Source organism: Sminthopsis crassicaudata, chromosome 3 (assembly GCF_048593235.1).
Source record: "Sminthopsis crassicaudata isolate SCR6 chromosome 3, ASM4859323v1, whole genome shotgun sequence".
Lineage (NCBI taxonomy): Eukaryota > Metazoa > Chordata > Mammalia > Dasyuromorphia > Dasyuridae > Sminthopsis > Sminthopsis crassicaudata.
Genome location: NC_133619.1, coordinates 549,300,818 through 549,321,420, shown reverse-complemented (window position 1 = coordinate 549,321,420; position 20,603 = coordinate 549,300,818). Strand labels below are relative to the sequence as shown.

The 20,603-nt window shown below is 32.8% G+C and overlaps 1 long non-coding RNA gene across 2 annotated transcripts in view; it reads left to right on the top strand.

Moving 5' to 3' along the window:
• LOC141563455 (uncharacterized) overlaps window positions 1–19,989 on the top strand; it is a 1,961,515-nt gene extending 1,941,526 nt beyond the window's left edge. For both annotated transcript variants that reach the window (XR_012488424.1, XR_012488423.1), the window contains one exon: window positions 19,546–19,989. This is a non-coding gene — a long non-coding RNA (uncharacterized LOC141563455). The remainder of the gene's footprint in view (window positions 1–19,545) is intronic.
• Window positions 19,990–20,603: the final 614 nt, after the last annotated feature.

Genomic DNA, 20,603 nt, shown 5'->3' with positions numbered 1-20,603 from the left:
TTTATTTTTTATGATAGAAGCTTTTTATTTTTTCAAAATACATGCAAAGACAGTTTTCAACTTTCCCCCCTGCAAAATCCTATATTTCATTTTTACTAGTTAATTGCATTAACCTCACTCTTTTTTTAATTGAATTAAAGGAGGAATTTTATTGAATCCCTGGTAATACTAATGGAAATACCATTCAAGTTTCCTTGAAGTTTGAGGTTAGGTAAATATCAATAAGAACAAGAAGGAGAGGCAATCTTTCAGATTAAGACTTTGGATTTCAAGGACAGAAAGGTCATCCCAATTTTGCTTCTCAGGATAATTTATGTATAATAGAGAAAGAGAGAGAGAGAGTGAAAGAGAAAGAGAGAGAGAAATATAAAATATAAAAATATATATAGGCATATAAACATATAATTATTATAATAAATATGATATATGAATATAATATATTCTATTTATATATCATCTATCTGTGTATATCATTTCCATATGATTTGAAAATAGAGATTATAACTATATCTAGATATTTCACTTCTTTTTTCTATTCAAAGTGGAAATGTCCAAATTATAAGGCTTCATTAAAAGGTTACAAATGAGATATTGAAAAATAATAAGGGGGTGGGGGGAAGTATGAACAGATCCACCCCTTAAGCCCCTTTGAGCTCTGATTACATGACTTAATTATATGATTTTAATTATATAATCTAATATATTTACATAATTTCATAATCTATAGAGTTCTTGAGAATTATAACCCATCTAGCTTCTCCATGACATTAGATTATTTTTATTTCTGTGCATGACAGAAAGGCTCATATGAGTCTTCTTGAAGGAACTGAGAATATTAGATGTTCCTTCCAACTTGCTTAGCAAACAATGGAAAAGCCATTAGGATCTGAGCTAGTATTCATTCTATTTACTGGCCATATCACTTTTTTACATCAATCAGTCCTTTGTGGGCCTGAATTTATCTTTAAAATTAAAAAAAAATTTGGTTTGGATTATGTCAAATGTTTCTTACATCTCAGCAGAATTTAATGAACGGGCATTCAATATGAAATCTGATTTTACTATGTGTATAATATAAGGAAAACCATTGAATCTCTATAGATTTCAATTTCCTTAAGTCAATAAATGGAAATGGGTATTTTAAAAAATCCCTTCCAGTTAAAGAGAATCATCCTACTGAGGTCAAATTTATCCTCATACAATTACTAGTTGTATGACTCTTGACAAGTCACATAACCCTGTTTGTTTCAGTTTTCTCAAATGCAAAATAAACTAGAGAAGAAATGGCAAATCCCAGTATCTCTGCCAAGAAAACCCCAGATGAGAGCAGCCTTAGGTGACACAGTGAATAGAATGCTTTCCCTGGAATCTGGAGAACCTGGGTTTCAATGTGTCTCAGATTCTTACAAATTGTGTGATCCTGGGCAAGCCACTTAATCCTGTTTGCTTCAGTTCTCCATTTATAAAATAAGTTGAAGAAAATGACAAACCACTCAGTATCTTTGTTAAGAAAATCCTAAATTGGTCATGAAGATTCAGACCTGAATGAAAACAATTGAATTGCCACTCTATCTAAATAATCTGTGATTATTAAATCACTGCTCACCCATCTAATCTCCTTTTATTCTTTTCTTTTTTGCTTTTGTTTAGTATTGTTTTTTTTTCTCCTTCAGGAGTTTCACAAACTGACATGGTTTAATTATTCAAATATACTATTTCTATTTAGTATAGAATAGCAAAAGTGCAAAGGACGCACTATAAATGAAAGGTATAAAGTAGAATCCAACCTCTGTGCCTGAATCTTTGGCCTCCATTATGGCCCTTCCTCAAGTTTGACAAGGAAATTGTTTTACCACCAAGATCAAGGGTGATTTTTTACCCTTTAGCTGAGAAGACATTTGGAAACAAATTGTTTCCCACAACTTAGCTCTGACAGATAGAGAAGTACTGATTATAATAAAAATCTTACAGGCTCCTTTTTCTTCCTGAATTTCTCATTCAGAATTCTCAATGTATTTCTTGATCATATCTCCCTGTATTGTGGGAATAACACTTAAAGTGCATAGGTCATTTTTGGTAGCTAGAAGAATGAAAGAAAACTCAAAAATATTTAAATGAATAAAATTGAGGAAAGAGTTCTGGATCTGCTATCAGAAGTCTTGATTTGAAATGTCATTTATGTAATTTAATTTAGTGACTGTTTAACTTTATGCAAGTAATATCTTGCTGCAACTCATTTTTCTCACTTTTAAGAATGAGATGTAAATTTGCAATTCAGATATCATCTCCTCTATAAAAGCTTCTCCAATTCCCAGATATTAATTAACTTTTTCTCCTCCAATATCCTTCAGGGTCTCTTCTATAGATTTATATATTATTTTGTTTTATATTTACTCATATGCTGTTCTCATTTTTCTTTGTTTCATTGTGCTCAAGAGTTGACAAGAGACAAAAGAAAGTAATTTCATATCTTCTTTACTATTTATAAAAGTTTTTAATACATAATAGGATGATAACAAATGTCTGTTAATTATTGTTTGAAGGAGATTTTGATATGTAGTAGGTTCTTAAAATTATTGTTCTTTCTCTTCACCCCAAAAGCTTCAGAATCACAGAATGGAACAATAGGAAGGAATCTCATGGGTAAACTAATCCAACTCATATCTAAACAAGAACCTGTTAACAACATACCTGACAAGGGATCATTCAGTGTTTGCTTGAAATACTTCAGAGAAGAGAGAACCCAATTCCCAACGTAGTCCATTTCATGTTTCATAGCTAATTACCAGAAAAGTTTTCCTTATAGTAAGTTTAAAACTACCTCTTTATAACTTTCACCTAGCACTATCCTCAAGGGCCAAATTCAACATTTCCATTAAGTTTTTATTTGGAAATAAGCCTCTTGGGCTCCCATTGTACTTTGTTGCTATTTTCCTTAGGACACATTGCACTCCATTTAAATTATTTATAGTAACTTAGTAATTATTAGAATGTGAGCTCCTGGAGGACAAGGAATTTGTTTTTGTAACTTTAGAATTTAGCACAGTACCTGGTACATAAGAAGCATCTAATAAATTTTGGTTACTTAATTGTTTGATTGAAAAATAGCTAACAATAATATATATATATATCTCCATACACACAAACACATGCATATATATTTATATGTATATGCACATGTTTATAAATACATATTCCATGCCTTAAAAATGATAGTTCATATTTCTATAGTGCCTTGAGCTTTAACTGATGAGTTATCTACTTTTAATGGAGTCTAAAATAGTCAATTAAAAGACTGAAAAACTGAGATTTAGAGAGATGATTTGACCTGATCCATGGATACACAGTTGGTTGAATATTGAATTCAGAATTCATTAAAAGTTATTTTCCCACTCTTATTCTTCTGTTTTCATGAAATATTTCCCAAACATTGTTTGTAATCTAAGAGTATCCTGTGTCATGGATTGATTACTTACATCTTTATCATAGATCTTATCCCTTTTCCTTAGCTAAGATGTAAATTTTTGGAGTCAGGAACTGATTCTTACTTGCCTTTTTATTTCCTGCATTTTGTACATAGTAGCAATTTCAGCATTTTATTCAAATACAATTACATTGAATCAGTTCTTAATAGTCAGATAACTGACTGTCAACTCTTTGGGGCCAAGCAGGATAACTTCTTCATCTTTATATTACACACATATCCTTAGGTTTGGGGAAGCAATAACAATTAAACACGTGTACCCTCAAAGCTCTTACAAAAGTAATTAAGTTAAAGGCACTTGTGTACATGTCTTATCTTCCCTGGTTGTAGGAAATATTTTGTCTACTAGATGGTAAACTCCTTGAGGGGAGGGTTTGTACCTTGCGATCTCTGTGCAGCTTTTCAGGATACACACAGCTTCATATATGATGTGGACTCAACAAGTTGCAATAATGAATGAATGAATTCCCATCTTGAGAACTATATGGATTTAAAATGTCAGCCAAAATCTAAGGAATAGACACTTCTCAGGATTTCAAATGAGAAACATGAAAAATGAAAGAGGATAAAGGGAGAAGAATCATACTTTTAGGGGAGAAGATGTCAAACTGTCATGTTAGTGTCTACAGAGCCTCAGCAGGCTAACGGTTTCCAGGGTAACAGTGGTTCTAAGCCTCAGCACTTAGGTATTTTTCCATTGATAATTGCTAATGTGAACAAGTGCTGGCTTGCACTTTACACCTGCCTGGCTTGTAAGACTACCTTAATTGGATGTGCCAAGATGGAGGAAAAAGTAATCTGCCCTTTCAAGACAAGTGACAGGGAGATGAAGTGTTGCTAAGGCCTTTATTGTAACAATTTTGCTGACAAAATTACTATGAACTGTCTTCCTTCGGTGCACAGCCTGCCTTTGTTGACTGAATACTACACTGTGTTCCAGGTGTGTTACATTTAAGTGGTGAAAACTTTTAGAAGTATTTTGCTCCTGGGCTACAATTCTAGAATGTCTGAATTGGAGGGGACTTTTCAAAATAGTGTAAGAACACTGGACATAGACTGTTTAAATAAGAAAGAACTTTAGAAATCACCTTGCCCAACCTGTTAATTTTATAGGCAATTAAATAGGAGATCAGAGAGTTAACCTTTGGCGATATATCTAAAAACAGAGGTGATTGGATTTGAAATCAAAATCTGGGTTCAATTTCTAGCTCTGAAGTTGACTAGTTGTATGTTGTTGAAAAATGTGTTTCCTCTCTCTGAGCTTTAATGACTTCTTTTAAAATAAGGCATAGATAAAGCAATTTCTACTCTTAATTCTGCAAACTTCCATGAATTCTAAGCCATGTAGTGAGATGACAAACTTGCAGATTTCTGGTCTAATTCTTATTCCTCTATGTAATATATAGCCATAAGATGTTGCCATGATGTGATGGAAGATTTGTGAGAAGTTGTTAAGGGTCAGTATGCACTCTCTTACAACAGTCCAAGGCATCACAATTTTGTACCAAGGACCAATGAAATAAAGAATATGTCACATTTCCCTTTTGCATTAGAAAAGCAAATCAATGTAAATGTTAAAAGTTTTGGATTTAGAAGACCTGGATTCAATCCCTAATACCCATATTAATTATATATGTAACATCGGGTTAATCATTTCACCTTCTGAGTCTTTTTTCTATGCTGTAAAATGAGAGTACTAATTTTTGCACCACTGACTTGTTAGGGTTATGAATCAAATCCTTTCAAAATAAAAATGTGCTGAATGAATGGATTAACATATTCTCATTCTCATTAACATATTCCTAGTGTCCAATAGTACTGCATTGGGGTGGGAGAGGAGATAATTTCTTCTGGGAAGTTTTATTATGTTAGAGTAAAGAGAATTCCTGCTGGCTATAAAACAAAGGATGATTATTGACATTTCTACTTCTTTTTAGTACTTTTGATTTATAATCTTTGACGCCTTCTCCAGAGAAAAGATAGAAAGATTGACCTAGTAGATTTAGAAATGATTGAAAGTACAGATCCAAGGAATAATCACTATTGTTTCTATTTCAACTTGTAAAGAGGCCCTTGGTAGAGGCCCCATGGATCTGTGATTGTGTCCCTTATTTTTAGCATTTTTATGAGTGACAAATAAATTTATGATTCTATATTTCTATATTCAGGTAAAACAATATTTGGAGAGATAATTTAGAATACAAAAAGATATTAACTATCCAGTACATTAAGTTGAATCTAAGAATAATATTATGGAAAACCAAAGAGGAGCAAATATCCAAGAAGAAGGTGATCAACAATGTTAAAATTAGCAAATTGAGAAGGATGAGTACTGAAAAAAGAAATTTGTAATTTTATAGAAGGAGCAATTCAATCAAGTGATGAAATTATATGCAAAGGACTGATAAATTGGGAAGATAGGGAAAAATGAAGACAGTGAGTATAGATAGTTTTTTGTTTCTAAGAATTTAAGAAAAGCAGAAAAAGCTATCTATCTATCTACTTTTAGGAATCTATTGGTTTTAGAAAGTAAGAGAAAAATGATTGAGGCTGTAATATACTAGAAAAAAAGGAGAGGGAGCAAAGATACCTATAAGGTCTCCAATGGGCTGTGAGGTCCCAGAAAGTTCTAGTGATATAACCTTTAGTGAGAGTAAGCCAATAATCTCACAAGAATTTGAAAGTCACTAGAAAAACTCTCCACCATCACAGTACCCTAAGCGAAGAATCTAGGCACAATAATTTAGGTATCTCTGTTGGAAACATACATTTTGAAAAGCTGAGAAAATTCAAGAGGGATTCAATGTTAATAATTTCTCAGATTTGCTTTTCTTCATCAGTTTCATTAGCTTCCTAAAGGAAATGCAAATTTATCAAGTTCTCTCCCCACTCAGTAATGATACCACATGCAACTTGGCAAGTCACTCATTTACATGAGACCTTAATTTCCTTAGTTTTAAACAAAAAAGATGGATTAGATCAGATATTCTTAGTTTAAGGCCCTTTACCTTTAAAAAAAATTGATAACTGCATCTCAATATAATTGTTTTTCTTTTAAGTGCTCAATCATTTTTAATTCATTTAAAAAACATTATTCTAAGAGGGGCTATGTAGGATTCCCTAAGTTTCCAAAAAATAAGGAGTTGGGCAGTTGTCTAGTACTAAAAATACTAGGTTAGTCAACGATTCTGGAGAGCAATTTGGAACTATGCCCAAAGGGCTCTCAAACTGTGCATACCCTTTGATCCAGCAGTGTTTCTACTGGGCTTATATCCTAAAGAGACCATAAAGGAGGGAAAGGGACCATATATGCAATATTGAGATAGCCCTTTTTGTAATAGCAAGAAATTGGGAACTGAGTGGATGCCCATCAATTAGAGAATGGCTGAATAAATTATGGTATAAGAATGTTATAGAATATTATTGTTCTATAAGAAATGATCAACAGGATGATTTCAAAGTGGCCTAGAGAGAGATATATGAACTGATATTAAGTAAAGTGAGCAGAACCAGGGGATCATTATACATGGCAACAGGAAAATTATATGATGATCAATTCTGATGGATGTGGCTCTCTTCAACAATGAGATGATTCAAGCCAATTCCAGTGGTCTTGTAATGAAGAGCTCCATCTCCAACCAGAGAGAAAACTGTGAGAATTGAGTGTGAATCACAATATAGTATTCTCACTTTGTTGTTGTTTGCTTGCATTTTGTTTGCTTTCTCATTTTTTTTCCTTTTTGATCTGATTTGCCTTGTGCAATATGATATTTGTGGAAATATGTATAGAAGAATTATACATGTTTAATATGTATATTACATTACTTGCCTACTAGGGGAGGGGATGAGGGAAAGGAAGGGGAAAAATTTCAAACAGAACAACAATATTATTCACCAATTCTGATTTGACATGGCTCTTTTCAACAATGAGGTGATTCAGGCCAATTCCAACAGACTTATAATGGAGAGAGTCATCTGCATTCAGGAAAAAAAAGGACTGTGAGGATTGAATATAGATGAGAAAATAGTATTTTTGCCTTTTTTTTTTTTGTTTTTCCTTGCTTTATTTTCTTTCTTATTTTTTTTCCTTTTTGATTTAGAGCATTTTTTCATGACTAGAAATGGTTTTAATTTATTCTTCTGAAAATTTTCTGCTTATATGCTTTGACCATTTATCAATCGGAGAATAGCTTGTATTCTTGAAAATTTGGGTCAATTCTCTATATATTTTAAAAATGAGACTTTATCAGACCCCCTTGGATATAAAATAAAGCCCTCTAATTACAAATTATTTGATTCTTTGTTTGAGAGCATTATAGTTAAACCAGAAATGTTGATTTCTCTATGTAATTGTCCTTTATTTGAAAACCTACCCATTTTTTAAGACTTGTGTAAAATGTGACCTGTTTTTAGGAACTTTCCCTAATACTCAAATCCTATACTTCCCCCCAATGAGATAATGATATCTCCACTTTCTATAATTGCATATCATTATGTCACTATGCTTGAATCTATGTTATTCATGTTCTAATTCTTATTATTTGTGCATCTGCCTTATCTTCCTTATTTGTATCTATGAATTATTTAACTATGTTTTTCATAGCTATAAATCCCCTGCCATTATTCCCAAGACTGAAAGTCCCTTTCTAATGCCTCTTTGGCAGAGGAATTAGTTGCAACATCAGAGGAAGTTGCTGAAGGTGGTCAGAATGTTGGGAATTTTTCTGAAGTGCTTCTGATTTTTTTTCTTACATTAGAGTGATTACCAAAATCTCAAGAATGTGTTGGTTCCTGATTATTTACATTTGGGAATGCATACAAGAAGAGGCTTTTGGAATGTCAAAGAGCCTTGGACTTGTTGTAAGAAACTAGGACCCTCAAGTTGACAGTGGCAAATGCATCACCTCTGTTCAAGAATTCCAATATGCCTTTATCTGACCATAATCTGTTGGGGTTTCACCTTTCCTTCTGCCTTCCTTTACACCCCCTATTTTTCATCTGAACATGGCTTCAAATCCCTTGATCTCCTTCATTATTTCCCAAGCCTTCTCTCTTGTATTAGCCATTCTTTCCTCTTCTCTCTAACTTGGTTCAACTTAACACCGTCCTCCTCTCTTGAATCCCTAGCCCTACCCAAGGCTCAGCCTTGGATCACTCTCATCACTTTAGCTGCCACACATATGCTGCTGAGTGAAGGTAAAGAAAAACACACAACTATCCTGACTGGGTCCACTAAACATGTATATCATAAAATCTCAACTGGACCTTCATTACTTATTTCTGCTGGGTGATCCCACTTTATCTCTTATCAATTCACTATCCCACTCTTCACAGTAGCTCTTTCAAACCTACTGAATCCTTTTCAAACTTCCCATGTCTCCCTCACCCACACTCACTTTGTTGAGAAATGTATTCAAATAAGGCCATTATTCTGAACTCTGTTTTTCCCTACATTCTACATCTGTCACTAAGATACCCTCTGTAACTCTCTCCTCTTCAATCCCTGTCTCACATGATAAAGTAATTTTACTTCATGCCAAGTCTAACTTTTCTATTTTTCCAAATGATCTAATTCCGATCTGTCTCCTCCAATACGTTATGTCCTCTGATGCCCTAATTCATATATTTTCATTTTCTCCCTCTCTTCTTGTTCCTTTCCTACTACCTGAAAAAATATCCATGTCTCTTAATCCCCATCATTATCTTCCCATATCTCTTCTGCTCTTCATAGCTAAACCCTTAAGAAGACTATAGAGGATAGATACCTCAGTTTTCTCACTTTTCATTCTCTTCTCAATTCCTTACAATTTAGCTTCTGATCTCATCATTTCACTGAAACTGCTCTCTTCAAATTTGCTAATTACCTCTTAGTTCCCAAATCCAATAACTTATTTTCATTTGTCATTCTCTTCAAGTTCTCTGAGCTATCAATCACTTTTTCCTCTGATACTGTCTTCTCTAAGTTTTGGGGACATCTCATCTGTAGCTCTCACTCTCTTCCCCATACCTGTCTAACTGCTCCTTCTTTGTCTTTCTTGCTGAATTCTCCTCTAATCATACTTTCTTACCATAGGTATTCTTCAGCTTGTCTCCTGGCCCCTCTTTTCTTCTCCCTCTAGAATATTTTACTTTCTGATCTCACCTTTTCCAAAGGATTAAATTACTGTCTCTATACTGATGATTCTCAAAACAACCTTTCTTGCTCCAATCTCATTGCTGACTTCCAATCTTATACCTCCAATTGTCTTTTGGATTTCTCTAATTGGATGTCCTACATAAACATCTTAAACTCAGTTATAGCCAAAACAAAATTTATTATATTTTCACCTAAACTCTCCTCATCTTCCACATCTCCTATTAATGTAGAGGAAAATCCTATCCTCTCAGTCTCTCATGCTGGCAACCTAGGAGTTGAATTCCTCACCATCTTTTACCCCCATATCCAAGACTTTCCCAACAGCTCTCAGATGAACCACTTCTCTCCTCTGCCACTGCCACCACTGTGATACAGGCTCTTATCAATTCATGTGTGGGTTATTATAGTAGACTTCTAATGGATCTTGCAATAATCTGATTGACCTTCAAAGGCCTTCATAACTTTAATCCCTTCTACTTATCCAGTCTTCTTACATATTACACCTCATTTTATTTGATTTAGACACTAATTCCCCTGCTATTATGTGAACAAAACTCTGTATTTCTGCTCTGGGACTTTGCTTTGGCTCTTCGCCATAACTGGAATACCCCCTCTTCCCACTCCAGCTACTGACCTTCCTGTTCTTTTTAAATCCTAACTAAATTCCTACATTCTATAGGAATCCTGCTCCAATCCCTTAATTCTAGTGCCTTCCCTATGTTAATTATCCTTTCATTTTTGCCATTACATGTATTAGTAATTCAAAACTGTTACAATATCGAGAAGCTGTAAAGGAAAAAAATCAATTGTTATATCTGTTTAGAAGTATTAATAATGATAGTGAGAATAAAATTTCTAATGAGTATTACCTTTGACTTTTTTCATTTCTGCCTCGCCTTCATAACATGATGAAGTAGTAGTAGCCATGGATTTTATCTCCTATTATAAATGTGAGAACTAAAATTTGGAATTACCTAAGATTTCATGGCTTAGAGCAGCCAGGGGTTAAAACTAAACCTTCCATCAAATATAGCTCTAGATCTAGACTCAGAAAGACCTGAGGTCAAATTCAAACTCAAGCAATTACTAATTGCCTCCATTTCCTCATCTGTAAAATGGGGAATATGGGTTTTTGTGAAATTTAAATGAAATAATATTTGTAAAGTACTTAGCACATAGTAAACACTATGTAAATATTTGTTATTAGTTATTATTAAGTCTATTTCACTATTTATCATACTTTGTATGCGTTCTTATTTGCTAAAGGATGCAATTTCATACAGTATGGTTTCACTATACTCAGAAAAATAATTCTCAATAATAAATTCAGCATAATTATATATTCCTGTTCTTAAGTGGTCAAGGTTTTAATCTGACTATTGATTTAAATATGAAACAGATTTTTCCCTCTACTTCCATTTCATTCCCATGCTGAATTGTTCCCCTAAATCTGCTGACATTCTATCTGCTATTTGAGACCTAACACAAATGTCCTCCTCCATAAAACGTTCTCTGATCCCTGTAGACATTACTGTAGACAACATTCCCTAATCCTTATAGTTCAAAATGATCTATACTTCATTGCAGTTTTCAAAGTACATTGTTTCTCTCATATACACTTATGACAGTTAGATATTATAATAGATAGAGAGCTGGACTTGAAGTCAGGATCATCTGAGCTTCAAACATTTACTAATTATGTGATTGTGGACAATTCATCTTCTATTTTCCTCGATTTTCTCATTTGTAAAATGGGAATAATAATAGTAAACTGCAAGGTTATTGTAAAGATCAAATGAAATAATTGTAATGAGCACTTAGTATAGCACCTGGCACATTGTAAACAATAGATACACACATTATATATGTATGTGTATGTATATATATATGCATGTGTATAAATATCTATATCTATATCTATATATACATGTGTATAAATATAAATATATGTATGTGCACACTATACACACATACATGTGTATGTGTTTATATACATCTATGTAAGTATTAATATTATTTTTATTTAGCATAACCAATTGTTGCCATGAGAAGATCTCTGAATTTTATTTCAGAAAATCTTTATTTTAGTTCTCACTGACACTTAATAGATATTTCACTATGGACAAGTCTTTTAAACTATCTCAACCCTGGCTTCATTATTTTTAAAAAGGAAATAATGGTATATGTCTTCCCAACCTCATAGGAGTAAATATGGTAAAGCTGCTTTGAAAGATATAAAATACCACATAAATATGAGTTAACATTACTATTATAAATTTATATTATATTTCTATTTGTGTATATGTTACCTTCCTTAATAGATAGCACATAGTTTATTAGTAGGATCTTAATAAATTGGTGAATCTCTTTAAATGCTCAGACTTCACCTGATTAATCTATCCCATTCACATCATTGACATTTCATAAATGTTTGTTGAATGAGTATTGGAAGTTGAAGTTATTAGAAACAATGAGTACATCCACTTGCCAAAGAGGTTTCAGAAATATCGAGCTCAATAATGATTTAAATAGATAATATAAATAAATCCCTGGCAGAAACCAAAAAGACTATGTCCATAATAGACCCAGAATGTGTCCCCTCATATCCCAGGCAAGGCAGGATATCCAGCCCACCAGGTAGAAAAGCTTCAATAAATAAATAGTGCTTCTTTCACAGGCTCTTTACCCTTTCCCAGCCATCCTGCTGTTATCCCCAGAGTTCTGTCTAACTCAGAGGCCAGGCAGAGACAGCACGTAGTCCAACCCCCTTAAGTGTGAAGGACAAACTGCAAACTTCAGTGACAAACATTGTCACTGGAAATTGCAGTCACTGATTTTGTCAGGCCGTTTGTCATTTTCTTCATTGTCAGAGCTCTATTACAATAGCAGGCTGTTTAATGCCAAGACAGCTTGGGAAGCAAAAAGAAGACGATTCTCAACAATACTAATACAAATTCAAAGGATCAATCATAGAATGTTAGTGCTCAAAAGCATCTTAGAATATAGACTGTTAGGGGGAAAAATGCTAACACTGAAAAGAACCTCAGAATAATAAATGGTAAGACACAGAATATATAAAATGTTAAAGTTCAAAGGGACCTTAGAACATAGACTGTTGAAATACAAAATGATGGAGTGCAGAAAAACCTTAGAATACAAATTGTTAGAACATGAAATGTAAGAGCTGAGAGGGACCTTAGAACAATGGATGATTGAATCTGGAACATAGAATATTAGCACTTAGGACTCTTGACAACATAGACTGAAAACAAAATATTAGCTCTGAGAGGGATCTTAAACCTTAGGATATTTGAGTAGGATGAACTGGGATGGAATTAAATGAGAGAGACCATAGAATATGGAATTAATAGGGCTGAGCAAAACCTTACAAAACAGAAAGTGTTTACTTCTATGGAAGAATTCATGAAACACAGGATACTCAAGTAGAAAAGAATCATAAGATTTTGAGTTTGAAGGGAATCTGATTCAAAAATCTCACTTTATAGTTGAAAAGATTAAAGTTTGGGAAGTTTGTGACTTATTCAAGGTCCAATAAGTTTGTGGACATAGAATTTTAAATCTTGGAGATCAAGAAGATCAGCCTCTTCATTTTGTAAAAAGAAATATTCTACATTTATCTGATAGCCATTTTCCCTAATCGTTATCATGGCTATTTTAATTTTTTAAATGACTTAATTTTCATGAAATTATTATTCTTCCATTCAAGTCATTTGCCAAAGTCCTGTTGAAATATTGGAGTGAATTTGGACTTTTGATTCCTAGTGAAGCACAACTCTGAGAGGAAGGAAGAAAATAAATATTATTATGATCAAACTATGTAATTGTCCAGAAGTGTTAGAACAAGTGGAGAAAGTAGAAATAAAAAACCTCCACCAAACACCACCCAAAAGAAAACATATAAGGAAAACCTACAGGAATGTTGTGTCCAAATTCAGAAACCCCTAACTCAAGGAGAAAATATTATGAGCAACAAGAAAAAAAAAAATTCAACAAATGGCAGAGCCACAATTAAAATTAATTACACAAGATCTAACAGGAGTTACATTAAAAGACTACAGGTCATGGAAGACTATATATAGAAGAGTAAAAGACCATTCTATTGTGTGCATCATAATATTTTGTTTTGTTTCTTTTCCTATTTTGTATTTATGTTTTAAATAAATAAATAAATTATTGAAAAATTTGAGGAAGAAATTTTAAAAAATCCAACTGTATGTTATACCCTTTACTAAGCACTTTGTAAATATCCTATCTTTTGATTATTTTTTATTAAAGCTTTTTATTTTCAAAACATATGCATAGATAATTTTTAGCATTCACCCTTGCAAAACCCCATGTTCCAAAATTTTTCCCACTTTTCCCCCCACCCCTTTTCCTAAGTAGTAAGTAATCCAATATACTGTCATGTGATTCTTGCAACAACCCTGGGAAGTAGGTATCTTTATTATTATTATTATTATTATTATTATTATTATTATTATTATTATTATTATTATTATTATTATCACCATCACCATTCTCATTTTACAGATGAGTGATTTAAAGTGATTTAATCAAGATTACATCACTAGGTACTGTATGAGGTTAGATTTGAATTTAGGTATTCCTGACTTCAGACTTAGTGCTCTATTCACTCCAGCACCTTGCCTATCTCTCAGTTTAACTCTTTGCACTCTCCACCCCTTGGTTCTCTTTAAGTCTTTTGTGTTCAAAGAAAACAAGTCCAGTATCTTCTTGCCTTGTGTAGTTCATGTTTGGATTTTTTCACAAATCAAATAGCAAATAAAAATGTTGAGTATAGACCTAGTAATGGGTTACATGGATAAAAACCAAATAACAGAGTCCCATCACCAAAAGATAGATCACAAAGAGCTTGATGTTTTTTGTTATGGTCACTTGCAAAAAAATTTCACTTTTTCTTCACAGAGGAGAGGAGAAGATCCAGATCTATAATTTCACCAGGATTGGGAACTCCCACTGGGAAAATTCTCCCCTTTGATGCAGAATTATGTCATATATAATATGTGTTATAATATTCATTGTGGCCTCTAAAAAGTTGTGCCTTTACTGTGCTTATGCTACTCGTAGGCGTCAAAAGTAGGACTTGAACCCTATTTCTTCCTGGCTCCAAAGTCAAAACTGCCTCTGTTATCTCCCCAGGAAATGCTTAAAAATCAAGATGATACTTGTCTTTTATGGCCCTATGTTGTGGTTGTTGTGGAGGAAAAAAAGATAAGAGTATGCTATGAATCTAAGTCTACTTTATTGTTTTTCTTTTTATACAATTTATTTAGAGATATATTGTATATGATTCTGGAGAAATAAAACAATATCCATGTTCATATTCTGCTTATAAAGGCAAATAGAAAGTATTTTCAAAGTCATATGTGGTCTCTTAATAGGTTGATTGGCCATGTAGTTAGAATAGGAGATTTTAGACAACTAAGAGATACAATAAGACCTCACAGATACTAAAGTCCTCAGAGGAAAGCTATAATTACTTTAACAGCATCTTTTTTGGGAATTTGTGAAAATATCCAAACATGAACTACAAAAGGCAAGAAGATATTGGACTTGTTTTCTTTGGACCCAAAAGGCTTACATAGAACCAAGGGGTAGAGAGTGGAAAGAGTTAAATTTAGGGATAATGGGAGGATGATGTAATCTGTCCAAGAGTAGAAGGGATTGCCCTAAGAGGCAATGAATTTGCCTCCATGAAGTTTTGTTAATCATGACATAGTAGAGATTATATTTTCATGTATCAAACTATGTGTCTAAAGAAGTGCCCTTCTAGTTCTCCATTTCTATGACTGTTAGACTAATTATGATTAGTATGAGGGTCTCAAATTGATGAAGAAGAAAGAGCTCTTTAGAAACACAATTGGAAACTTACATATTAAATTCCTGAACTAAACTATTTCTGATAATAGAGGTTTTGATTCAAATGCCAAAAAATGAAAGACTTTTTGAACAGTTTGCATTCTGTAAATTGCCTTCTTGAATCACATTTAAATAAGATATTTTTATTTCTTTCTTTTGAAAGAATGTGTGTGTGTATCTTCACCAGGATGTATTCTCATTGGACTTTATATGTATATGTATGTATGTATATATATGTATGTATATATATACACATATATGTATATATATGTATGTATATATATGTGTGTGTATAATATAAAAAATTTGTAATTTATTATTATTAAATTAAATAATAATTATTATAATTTATAATAAAATATAATATAGAGAGAGAGATTGTGTCTTTCTCAATGGCACATAGCTAGTTCATTTCTGAGACATGATTTGAACTCAGGAAGTACACTACCCACTTTGCCCCCTAGCTGCCAAACTAGCAAATTATATGATTTTTTGGTAACTTTTGAAGGACTTGATATGGAACCATACAAATAGATAGAGTATGTGAAAATATAATTTATGTAGAATATTCTCAAATGAGGGAATTCCCTCTACTCGAGTAGTTCAACACCTTCTCCGCAATTTATAAATTTCCTTGAGAACTAAAAAACTAATTGATTCACCCAGGATCACATGACAAATCTAAGGAAAAGGTATAATTCTTGGGTCAAACGCAACATTTCTATCCATATGGTATATACTCTTTATCATCATGTAGCCTTTTAGGCTGGGTTTCTTGCTTCATAAAATGGGAATGAACTAGACCATCTTTCAGATCTCTCCCAACTCTATTTTTGCTCTTCTTGATTCTATATCCAATGGAAGGAAGTCTGGTAAAGTCAGAAGATATAATTTTATAGAATTATAATAGCTTTTAGTTTCAAGAGTCTCAGATACCATCTAAATTCAACACATAACTAAATTAAATGAGTCCTCTATGGACATCTCTTACAATTGCTTAAAAGCTTTCTTAAAGACCTCCAATGAGTGGAAACCCATCTCCTCCTTAGACAGTCCAGTGGACACTGGACGATTTTTATTGTCAAGAAGTTTCTCTTTATATCCATTCCAAATCTCTTTTCTGCCTGTATATATGCCCTTAATTCTGTTAACCAAACAAATTAGAAAGAATCCTTATTCTGCACAAAATTTTCTTCAAATAGTCAAAGAAACCTGTATCATGTCTATCCTTATCCTTAGTTATCCCATATCCAGAGCAACCATCGCCAGCTCTTTTAATTGATTTTCATATGCGGTGGTCTCTGGTCTATAACCAAATTCTTGCACAAGTCCCAGCTTCATCACTAATTCTTTTAACTTTAGTTATAAAATGGGGGAGACTTTCACTTCTTCATAGAGATAGGAATATATGCATTGGAACACTGAATAAAAGTATACTTTTAAAATTGTATTTTATTAAAGCTTTTTTATTTAAAAAACATGGGTAATTTTTTAACCTTTTGTCCCAAATTTCCCCCTCCTTCTACCTACCTCCTCCCCTAGATGGCAGGTAGTCCAATACATGTTAAATATGTTAAAATATAAAAGCATATATTTTAATGTATGAATTGGTTTTGCTATTTTTTCTTTAGCTATCTTTTTCTCACTATCTCTCTCAGTATCTCTCTCTCTCTCTCTCTCTCTCTCTCTCTCTCTCTCTCTGTCTCTCTCTGTCTCTCTCTCTCTCTGTCTCTCTCTCTGTTTCTTTCTCTCTCTCTCTCTCAGTATCTCTCTCTCTCTCTCTCTCTCTCTCTTTCTCTCTCTCTCTCTTTCTCTCTGTGTTGCTCACTCTATTTACATATATATATATATATATATATAGATAGATATATAGATATATAGATATACATATATATATAGATATACATATATAGTAGAATTGTTCTTTGGTAAGGGAAAGTAGAGGAATAGAGAGAAAAGTATAAGCATTATAAATAAAAGCTATCAATACAAACATATTAGAGATTAGATGAGTTAAAAATATACTGCGTATCTCACAGAATTATGAAGGAAAAAACACTTTGTAAAGCATGACACCAATGGCTGCTCTCATTAGCATCCAACTTGGAATTAAGTTTATATGGTAAGGAGTGTTTATTCTATGTCTATGTAACTTTTCAAGTACTTTTCCTGGGTGTAAAACTATGGAGAACTGTGTGAAAAATGCAGAAATATGCCACCTCATTCCTGCCTTCAAAGAGCATGAAATCCAGTTGTAAGAGCAGATATTTACAGATACTTCCACAAAAGACCTGGACTAGAGGCTATAATTATTTAGAATGAAAAAAATGTGTTATAATAGTCATTTTTAAATTTACAAAGGATTTTTCATTAATTTGGTATCACACAACAAATAACTGATAGATAGTACAAGTTAAACAATTTGAAAAGAAGCTTTGATTTCCCATTTTAATTGCTAAATATTAAAATTTATAACTTCAGAAAACAATAATTTCATAGATTTCTACACATGCAGCCTGACATAAATCACCATCACTGAAGAAATCATTTGTCTAGTTTTAATCCAACTGACTTGATGGTTATTCTCTGTCCATGACATTTTTTCCTTTGTAATTGTACAAGGAACCCCCTTGGTCTAAAATGATTTCTCCTCAGCCCTACTTTACAGAATTCTTTGCTTCCTTAATGTACAGAAATTTTTCCTACCCTCTTATCCAAAGCCATGATTATTCTCTGTGTCTAAAAAGTACTTTGCATTTTTTTTCTTTTTAGAAAATCCCAGTTTGCATCCCACTTTTCACTTTTACTACTCATATGACCTTGGACAAATCAATTAATCTTAGTCCTCAGATGACTCATTTATTAAATGAAAGGTTAGGTATCCTAAGAAAACCCTTCTAGCTCTAGTTCTATGATCTACATCTATGTCTGTCTGTCTATCTATCTATCTATCTATCTATCTATCTAAATAGATAGATACACATAAGTATATATATATATATATACACACATACACATACACACACACACACACACACACACACATATATATATATATATATATATATATATATATATATATATATATATATATATATATACACACATACACATACACACACACACACACACACACATATATATATATATATATATATATATATATATATATATATATATATATATATATATATATATATATATATATATATATATATATGAAGGAAGGAACGAAGGAATGAGGGAAGGAGGGAAGGAGGGAGGGAGGGAGGCAGACAAATAGATAACATTTAGGGTAACCAAGGAGTCTAAAACTCTACAATGAGTTGGGGGCGGTGTCTCCCCCAAGCATGTAAAGACTTTCCCTGGTAGATTGGGCAGAGGAGAACAGTTTGTTTTAACGGCCATGAAGGCAGGTTAAGCAGGTGGAGCACTTGGAGGTTGGTTAGATATCAAAGACCCCAAGGTTTATCCACTAAATCTGGAGTCATGTCCAGCAATGATGGCTCTCGAAGACAGAGTTAGGCCGATGACTTCATGCAACTCTGCCTTACTTAAATCCAATTTACATACCAATCAAAAAATATCCCCATACCATTTTTAATTTATAATATTGATAATTTATATATATATATAATATAAATAATATGCATTTATATACATTAAATAAATATAAATAAAATAAGTTCACAAATAGAATGTGAGCATCTTGAGGGCAGAGTCTCAATCATTTTTGTCTTTGAATCTCTAGTACATAACAAAATTCCTTAAACATACTATTTGTTAATTGAACTGAATGAAACTAGCCAACATCCCCTGTCTTCTTTGGGAGAAACATTTGAAGCACCGTTATACATGATTTTTACCAAACATTGTAGTTACACTTTCATATAATATTTCCCTGAACCAGTCTTTATTCATCTCCCCCATTCCCCTATTCACTCCACTTTGACAGCATGAATCACCAGGATGAACTGCAATCATTTTCAAAGTCTCCCTGTCTTTTATGCTCTCTCCCTTTCAGGATAAACACCTCTGCTTGCTGCTGCCTCACAAAATGGCTCCAGATTACTCTGTCCTTCGTGGGCAATGATGGACATAACTAACCAAGGTAAAAAAAAAAGGCTATTTATTCTTTGCATATATGTTTGCTGAATGTCATGCTGTTGGAAACAATGTTGGAAGTTTTGGGTCATTTTCATTACTATTGATGGCTTGGGATCTTGCTTGAAAATCGTTTTGTGAAAGCATCTGATTGTTCTTTATTCACATAAATTTCGTCCCTAACATAGATTACTAATGGTAGATTGGATCAGGATGATGTGATAGGAAGAAATGGTATTCTGGTTTGTTCTCATTTAGAGAGGCAGTATCTGATTATTGATGGTATCAGCCCACCAGTTCTTCAGTTGAATTCAAAGACTTGAAATTCAAAGACAACATTGGTGCTCACTGTTAAAATGGGAAAGAGGAGTTTGTTCTTTCATAGACTTACTAGTGGAGGCCTATGTTTTAGTAGTCTTTTTGTTTTTGTTTCTATTCAGAGCTATTTTGCTTTTTTTTTTTTTATTTCTCAGTATATGCTATAATTTATCTATAGACTTTACTAAATTAACCCTTAGTAAAACTTTGTTCTTGCCAAAATAGTTTTGGGATAATATCATTAATGTATGAAAATCAAATTTTTAAGTAATGTTAATTACATAAATTAGGCTAATTACCCAAGATGAGAATTGTATGGTTAGTGATTGTCTATTTACTACGAGTGAGAACCATATTTACCATATGAGTCTTGAGTTCTCTGGAATATTGTTTTCCTTAAGAAAAATATATAGCTAAGATATTAATTGAGGAAATATATAGGTAGAATATGACTCACTGATTGGATTATTTTTTCTTCTTGTGTACCATCCCTATTAAGTGAGGAAGTGAGGGAATCCAAACTGTTAAGTACATAAAAACAAAAACAAAAATCACCTGTGATATTGGACTTTCTCAAAAATTTCTAGTCCCTTACAAAATATCTCAATACTGATCAATAATTACTTGGCATTTTTTGAAATATATAAGTTAGTTAAAAAA